Source organism: Squalius cephalus, assembly GCF_949319135.1.
Source record: "Squalius cephalus genome assembly, chromosome: 4".
Taxonomy (NCBI): Eukaryota; Metazoa; Chordata; class Actinopteri; order Cypriniformes; family Leuciscidae; genus Squalius; species Squalius cephalus.
The window spans coordinates 513,613-522,822 of NC_137125.1; the positions used below are offsets into that span (position 1 = coordinate 513,613).

A 9,210-nucleotide genomic window follows, 5' to 3' on the forward strand; every position below is an offset into this window, starting at 1 on the left:
CGATTTATATTTGTGTTAAATTTATTGGTCAAAACTATACCCAGCAAGCAATAGCCGTCTTTTCAACGTCTGGGTTAAATATAGACCCGATATAGTCCGGCTATGTGTAACCCACTTTTAGCCCAAATAACATTTAATCTGGATAAATGTATTTTTTTCCAAAATAACTTGTGAGATGTATGATATTCCATCATGTAAGCAAAGTCTACCGTGATTACAAGTTGTTTGGCTTACTTTATTTTAGGCTACATGTTATAGGCTGTGCGTAGCCACGATTTAGCTCGTATTCAGCAGCCAGACCCGGCTATGCGTAACCCACTTTTAGCCCAAATAACATTTAATCTGGATAAATGTATTTTTTTCAAAAATAACTTGTGAGATGTATGATATTCCATCATGTAAGCAAAGTCTACCGTGATTACAAGTTGTTTGGTTTACTTTATTTTACATGTTATATGTGTAGGCTGTGCGTAGCCACGATTTAGCTCGTATTCAGACCCGGCTATGCGTAACCCACTTTTAGCCCAAATAACATTTAATCTGGATAAATGTATTTTTTTCCAAAATAACTTGTGAGATGTATGATATTCCATCATGTAAGCAAAGTCTACCGTGATTACAAGTTGTTTGGCTTACTTTATTTTAGGCTACATGTTATAGGCTGTGCGTAGCCACGATTTAGCTCGTAGGCCTATTCAGACCCGGCTATTGTAGCCCACTTTTAGTCAAAACTGATTGTAGTTTTTTGCCAGGCAGTGCATGAAATGGTTGATATTCCATCATGTTCGCATTGGTATGATATCTACAAGGTTCAATATGTCATTTCACGACATGGTCGATCTGTAGTCACGATTTAGCTCCGAATTGGACGGCTATATGCGGTCTGCTTTAGCCCACCTGGCGAAATCAAAGCAATCTGGTCTACGTACGGCTTGGCTATAGCCCAGATTCAGACCAGCGATCTAGTATAAGAATATTAGTCTTTTAAATGTTTTCGCTCACACAGCTTAATATGTTTTATGTCAAACATTCATACACAATCTACGATAAAAAATCAAATCAAATGCAATTGCATTTCCCAACCGCTAGATGGCACAATCGAAACACTACTGAGACATGTCTACTGGGACTACTGGCATTGCGCGACTAGATCACTTTAGCCAAATTTCGCGAAAACATTTCCGCCATTTTATTTTACACGAGGCAGCTGTCGGAGAGCAACGGTCTGAGTGAAAATCTGAACATTTATACTTCGATCTTGTAAGTATGCGTGTTATTTTTGATATGTTCATTGTTTAAATTAGTTAGTTGTTATAATGTGTAGGAACCGTGACATTTTAACATTAACATTGCAGAGTACTATTTTTCTCCAAAAAGTTAACGTTACCTGCACGTGTTATTGCAAATGTATCTAAATTAAATGAATGTGGTAAGCATGAAACTATGAAACTTATCATTACAATTTTTTTATTATTAATAAGATACCAGTATATTTTGGTTTTTAAATTACAGTTGATTTAAAGCAAATTTTGTAAGTACTTTATATACAATTTAACAGCAGCATAGTGCAACACGAAAAGAAAAAAAACATAAAGTCTTGTTTGTAAATAATTAAAATATGCAGCATACATTCAGTTTTCAGTGAATTTGTTTCAGATATAAATCTGAATGCTGCTTCTCCATGTTTTGTTTTGACTTTGGAGATATAAAAGTAGCTGGCTACTGTCCCAGATGTCCTGAGAGGTCTGCTCTGGATGGTTCAGTGCATCAGAAGATTAGAAATTTACTTTGGTCTTAAAATGTTACTTTAATAACCAACTGTAGTTTTTTTTTATATTAATTTTTTGACAGACAGATAGCCAGTGTAAAAACCTCAGAACTGGAGTGATGTAATCCACTTTATTTGATTTAGACACTGTTTATTGCAAATTATCCTGCAATCAGTCAACAAAGTACTTGTCAATGACTACCATTAAATGTCTTGTTACCAACATTCATCAAAATATATTTTTTTGTGTGTGTTCAACAGAAGAAAGACATATACAGGTTTGGAACCAAGTGAAAGTGAGTAAATGATTACATGTTTTTTTTTTTTTTTTTTTTTTAAGTGAACTACGCCTATAAGTATCTTTTTATGTTTATTAGAGTTATATGAGTAAGTGATAAAGAATGATTTATAGTGATAGTTCACTTTGAAATTAAATTTTGATATGTTTTAGCTCACCTTATGGGCATCCAAGATGTAGGTGTCTTTGTTTCAGTAGTTTCAATTTTTATATTTTTAGGTCAAACTGTTCTTGTCTGTCAGTCATATAATGCAGGTCTATATGGTCACCACCTGAAAGAGCATGCACAGAGAAGTCCAAATTAAACAATTCCCCACCATAAGTACACACTGATGGCCTAAGACACGAAACGAGCGGTTTGTGTCAGAAAACGAACAGTATTTGTATTGTTTTTACCTCTTATACACAGCCACGTCTAAGTGATCTGAGGGCGCGCGTGCTTCGGTGTGTGCGCGTTCTGGCTTAGTCTAAGTGCGGCGCTTGCGCGAATTAAGCCAGAACGCGGACGCATCACACACCTGGAAGCACGCGAGCCCTCATATCACTTGGACGTGGCTGTGTACAAGAGGTAAAAACGATATAAATACTGTTCATTTTCTCACACAGACTGCTCTGAAAAACGCTTCAGTGAGCTCAATTATAGTAACGCCACATTTTTAATGACAGTAACGAGAACGCCGTTTTTAATGGAGGAAGCAATAATTAGTTTGATTACTCATTATTGAAAAAAATAACGCCGTTTATTTATAACGCCGTTATTCCCATCACTGTATATGTATATGAAGAGTTCAGATGCAAAAGCCTCTAAGTGCCATCTGAAATTTTCTTCTTGAATGTTCATTTTTATCAAGCTCATATATGTAAGTTCAGTAATTTCACTTAAATGACAATTAATAGGTAATTTTCATTGCCATTTAAGTGAAATTACTGAACTTGCATATATGAGCTTGATAAAAATGAACATTCGAGAAGAAAATTTCAGATATATATGTATGTATATATATATATATATATATATATATATATATATATATATATATGCCTTGTACAGAATTGTTCAATACGCGTATCGTTACACCCCGTATTGCATCACCATTACGCGAGCAAAAATGTTAAATTATTGATATTCATTTATTTATAATATTAATATAAATTATTGTCTATATTGATATAAATTATATAGTCTCAATCTATATTCTGTTAACTCTATATTGGCCAGCTCTAGTGTGCATCCTAGCAAAAGTGATTGACTGTAATTAGTTAAATGACTGTCAACAATGCTTTTCTTGAGCAATAATTCTTTCCTTTTTCTCATTTGGCAGACGCAGTGATGACCAGCTGTCCATCAGCTACGGAATGTGAAATAAAAAACGTTATTTCAAATCATTTCAAACAAGCTCCAGGGAGGGCAGGGGATGGGGGTTATGGATCTAAATAAACAGTTGTTAATTAAAAATTTTAATATCTTAATTTGTTTTACATATTTTTCAAATGTTTTATTTGTTCATTTTTATGTTTGATTGTTGTCTATATAATTGTTCAAAATAAATCCCTTTATATTCAATTAGTTTGGATGGATTTTCATTTATGAGAACCTGTTATATTTGAGTGAAAAGAATCCTTATGCCTCATTTTGTTGTCTATTACATGTATATGTAGTGTAATTGATGACTAGTCTATTCTTGGGCTATGGTTAGACGTCTATTAGATTTTCACTGACAGCCCAAAATCAGCCTTGTTTTAGCCTAGACCCATATTGCCTGTCTTTTAGACGTATATATGTAGTCGTTTAATAGTGGTCTAATTGATGACTAGTCTATTCTTGGGCTATGGTTAGACGTCTATTAGATTTTCACTGACAGCCCAAAATCAGCCTTGTTTTAGCCTAGACCCATATTGCCTGTCTATTAGACGTATATATGTAGTCGTTTAATAGTGGTCTAATTGATGACTAGTCTATTCTTGGGCTATGGTTAGACGTCTATTGGACGTATAAATATAGTCGTTCAATAGCTGTCTATTCTTGGGCTATGGTTAGACGTCTATTGGACGTATAAATATAGTCGTTCAATAGCTGTCTGATTGTCTATTCTTGGGCTATGGTTAGACGTCTATTAGACGTATATATGTAGTCATTCAATAGCTGTCTATTCTTGGGCTATGTTTAGACGTCTATTAGATTTTCACTGACAGCCCAAAATTAGCCTCGATTTAGCCTAGACGTCTGGGCTGTGTTTAGACGGCTATTAGACGTCTATTAGACGCGAAATTGCTTGCTGGGTACTAACACAACAACATAGCAATAGTTCAGTGATATTAACACATCACTGGGTTAGTTTCTGGGTCATTTTTAACACCTTTTTTAACCTAGGCATTTCATTTAGACATGTTTACTAAATGTTTAGTTTTATAAAATTGCTGTAGGCAGTAAAATCTGTCAAATACCAACTGCAAGATTTAATTCATTGATTTACCTTTTTCTAACTGGCCGCCTTAAGTAATATAGCTAACACTTGTTGCAGTCCTACTATATTAAATCTTGGGTAAATATAATTATAGCCTAATTATTATTATACTGATTACTAATAGTGTCTACACTGTTGCCCAACCCACAAAAACATGAAAACGTGTGTGTTATGATCATATCCAAAATTAAAAAGGTACAATAGTAAAGATAATAGAATATAGCCTAAGAATTAATCCAGACGTTTATCCACACGTTTATCCACACGTACGTTATCCAGACGTTCATTCTCACGCACGATATCATACGTCATTGGTCACGGCAAGGTACGCGACGATTGACACGATGATTGCTTAGTTTGCAAAGTAAATGCACAAATCATATGGCGGGTACTCCGTGCCAAAATCAAACATCCGAACGACCGACCGACCGATCGAACGTCTATCCGAACGTCTATCCGAACGTCTTGAACTTTCAAACGGGTGACCCACGTGACGACCTGACGTGACGTCAGCGTCTTCGAATTTGCAGCTTTTTAACCATACAAGTATACAAGCTGATGTGTAAAGGCTATAAATGGACATGATAGGCACTAAATATGCCTACAGATGTTATACCTAAAATAATACTCAACCATTTCCTGCACTTCCCTGAATAAGCCTATTGTAGGCTAAGTGATGAACTGACCAAGTTGCCACCTGTAGGCTATATCATGACTTTCGGTGTATTTCATGACTCTAATGTTTCAAACACCAGACTCACCTATTGTAACTGTATAGGCTACAGTGGTATGCTTTTAATTAATGTTGTTGTATTTTTCCTTTTTTATTTTTTTATTTGTCAAACTGATTGTTTTACAAGTAAGAGTTAAAAGTTATAAGATAAAGGGTTTTTAATTTCAAAGTCTTCAATGCCATGGACCATGTTGTCATTAGTTGGCCATTGACTTTTCATGGTAATAACACATTGAGAAAGACACAGTTAAGATTATCCAATATAATCTATTGCCTAGGCTACTTTGTTCATTTTTACCATGATTTCATCTTCATTCTGAAATTTACTTTGCTGCCTCTGCTGACTCTTGGGCTACAAGAGTTTTTGTATTGTTTTGTGAGGTGAATAATATTTGTCATTTGTTAATAAGTGTTATGTTATGCTGAAAATAAGGGTTTCTGTTTTGGGGGTCACCTGTGAATGAATTGTAGAGCACCTCCTAGTGGTCCAATTACAGGATATTTCAGGGGGAAAGATCTACAATATTAATTATTGTTACTGAAAATGTTATAACATAAACAATAAAAAATACTTTTCTAACAAATGTGACAAGTTGAAAAAACTGTCATATTAAGAACCTTTTTTGTTGATACTTCAGGATTTAGCATTAAGCTTTGTATTATTAGAAAACCTGTAGACCTCCCTCATGTCCCCCTGAGACGAGAGACTCCTGAAATTAAGTCTGGGTTACATTACACTCTTAAGGGTATCATAAAGTAGACATATAGGCCGGCTTTGTATTTGAAATGCCAATATGTCTGATAAAAGGTAAGCATATTTTATGTAGCCTATATAATTCATTTCCTATTATTTTTATATTTAGGTAAAGCAGATGGGATACTGATTGCAGTTTTTGCTGCATTTGAATACGCTACAGCGTATTTCTATTCAATAAGATCTATTCCCGATTTAATGGGAGATGGAGAAAAATGATGTGGAATATCGTGTTTTTCCAAAATAACCGTTTAAGCATGTCAGGTTTGTCAATAATATTTAGCCTTAATTTAACTTTATTTAACTTTAATAATACTACACCATACATAACTTTCTAAATCACTTTCTAAATCAGTCATTGATTGCAGTAATCAAATGTAGACTAGTTAGAGGATACAATCGAAGGATAAGAAGTTAAACTAAGGTATATATAAAAAAACGTGTTACAACGTGTCTTCACACGTAAACAACACGTTGGGAAGACGATCAGTTACTCGCGCTTCCGACCGGTCGCCATGGGAACGCGTTAACAACACGTAAGCACATGTAGGAACGTGTTACATATGATTTTATTTAAATGATCATTAGGCCTACATTTTTTGGGGCTCATTGTTTATAAGTTGCAGACATGAAAATCAAAGAACCTTAATTACAAAATAAGATATATTCAGCTGATCTTGTCTAAATGTAATATTAGAACTATTATACATATGTTTTTAATAAACCTTTCCACTTTAACATTTATGATGATTATTTGTAAAAGATTATGATAATTTAGTAAGTGTTGAGATAAGTTCTTGAAACAAAAAATCATGCTTGATTAGATTTACTTTTTATTGGGCCTACTTTATTTGTTTGATATTATGTATAAAAAATAATGCATGTTTTTAATCTATAGGACAGTTTTCCTGAATTGCTAAAATACATTTCTTGGAACCATCACCCACTTTCTCAAAAATTTAAATACAAAACCAAATCTTCAAACTACATTCAGAGACCATCTGATGCTTTTCAAAATAAAGAAATACTCAAAACCATTTTATCTGTGCTCAAAATCAAACAATGCTTTCAGATCATACACAGCTCAATATCATAAACACTGCAGAGCATTCATTAGATCATTCAGTCCAAATATATACATCTAATATGAAAACCTTCTGGATCAAAAAGTAAAAAATAAAATAATCGACTTTTGAGTGTTTTTATGGACAGTGGGAACTTTGTACATTGGGCAATAAAATTAACAATAAAAACTAGTTAAAATGATTATATGGTCAAGACTATTGAATGTCTGTAGCTTATAGGCAGTATTTCTGCTCTTTGAAAGTAAAACACATAGCCCCACAAGCACAGGATTCAGGAAAGTTGTTTTTGGGGTACAATATTTATATGTATGGCCTATCATGTCCATTTATAGCCTTTACAACATCAGCTTGTATACTTGTATGGTTAAAAAGCTGCAAATTCGAAGACGCTGACGTCACGTCAGGTCGTCACGTGGGTCAGCCGTTTGAAAGTTCAAGACGTTCGGATAGACGTTCGGATAGACGTTCGATCGGTCGGTCGGTCGTTCGATTTTGGCACGGAGTACCCGCCATAATATGACACCTCATACGACCAGGCGTTTATGAATACTTTGGCTTGCCATAGTTAATGTCACACGCCGCGTCGCCGCCACGCGTTAAAATAACGTCACACGCCGCCACGCGTTAAAATAACGCCACTCGCCGATAGATGTTGGGGGTTCAATCTTCAGCTGGCTGGCAGGAGCCGCCACTGGCAGGTCACGTGACCGTCAGTGGCAGACTGGCAGCTGCCAGTCTGATCTGGTGTATCACGTGACCTGCCAGTGGCTGGCTATTGTCTGGCAGTCTGCCTTTTGCAAGTTTCAGAAACCATTGATTTTTGCCAGTTTATCTGTTTTGTGTTCCTCCCTCTCTAGCTCGTTTATTATGCATCTGTTGATGTGATTATGTTCTTTTGCATGATTGGCATTTTAGAGAATTCAGACTGGCAGTTTACTGACGCTTTACCGGATGCTCAATCCAGTCAGCCGCGGTGTAAAAAGTTGTGCAATAATGTAGATGCAGAGTAGCCTATTAAAACGTGAATTAATCCCAATAACATGCATCTTTGTCATTGCTTTGAGCATTTTCTGTGACAACAGGAGAACATACTGCAATGCTTTTTATTAATTCAATAAAATAAAGCTTTTTAATAATTAAATAAAAGAAAGCCAATTTAAACTGTAAAATCACGCAGCACAGACTGTATCAATATTTTCAAATTTACAAAGACTATTTACAAATTTAACCCAAGAAGCAAAAAATATTTACAAATAAAAAACAAAGACACAAAATCTATTTAGAAATACAAATACAAGAAACTAGGCCATTGCTTGTAGCACATTAAGTATTATTCCACACACACACACACACACACACACACACACACACACACACACACAGGGTGCAGCTGCAAAGGCCATTTCCGCTTGGAATCTGTGGAACCTCTCTGTCTTTCTGAGAATCAGAATGGTTATCTATAACCAAGGGCAAAAAACACTCATTAAAATCTTATCACACATTATAATTGATGCATTAAATGTAGAATTTGCAGAATGTCGAATTTCACACACTATAATTCAAATATATCATTAGCTCTTGAATTATTATTGTGTTTTTCACAAAACATGATATACCTCAGCAGTGGCGGACTGGCACCAAAAAGAGGCCCTGGCAATTTTAGCAGAGAGGCCACATTTGTCTTCTCAAGTCATCTGCAACCAACAAAGAAACATAACATTACATTCTCATCAGGTCAATGATCGCGAGAAATTCCACAGACTAAAAACATTCAAAATACCTTATAAATAGAGAGATTACATACATTTAGGCTATTTGTCCTTCACAGGAAAAATAGAAATAAAAAGTCATTATTATTATTTAGTTCATAGGGCTATTATTTTTCAGAGATAGGCCGTGGTGTTTGTTTGTTTGCTTTTTTCCTTGTTTTTTTTTGTGGCCGCCTGCAGCTCCGCTTAATTTATTATTATTTTATTCATATTTACATTTACATTTACATTTATGCATTTGGCAGACGCTTTTATCCAAAGCGACTTAAGCCCCTTTCACACAGCGCATTGAACCCGGGAAATTGCCGGCAAATTGCCGGAACGCCTTCTGTGTGAAC

At 35.1% G+C, this 9,210-nt stretch overlaps 1 long non-coding RNA gene across 1 annotated transcript; it reads left to right on the plus strand.

The window, feature by feature from the left end:
- Positions 1-1,205: 1,205 nt before the first annotated feature.
- LOC307157578 lies at positions 1,206-3,460 on the plus strand. The gene is made up of 3 exons (XR_013821041.1): positions 1,206-1,260; positions 2,030-2,064; positions 3,389-3,460. It is a non-coding gene; the product is annotated as an uncharacterized lncRNA (long non-coding RNA).
- Positions 3,461-9,210: the final 5,750 nt, after the last annotated feature.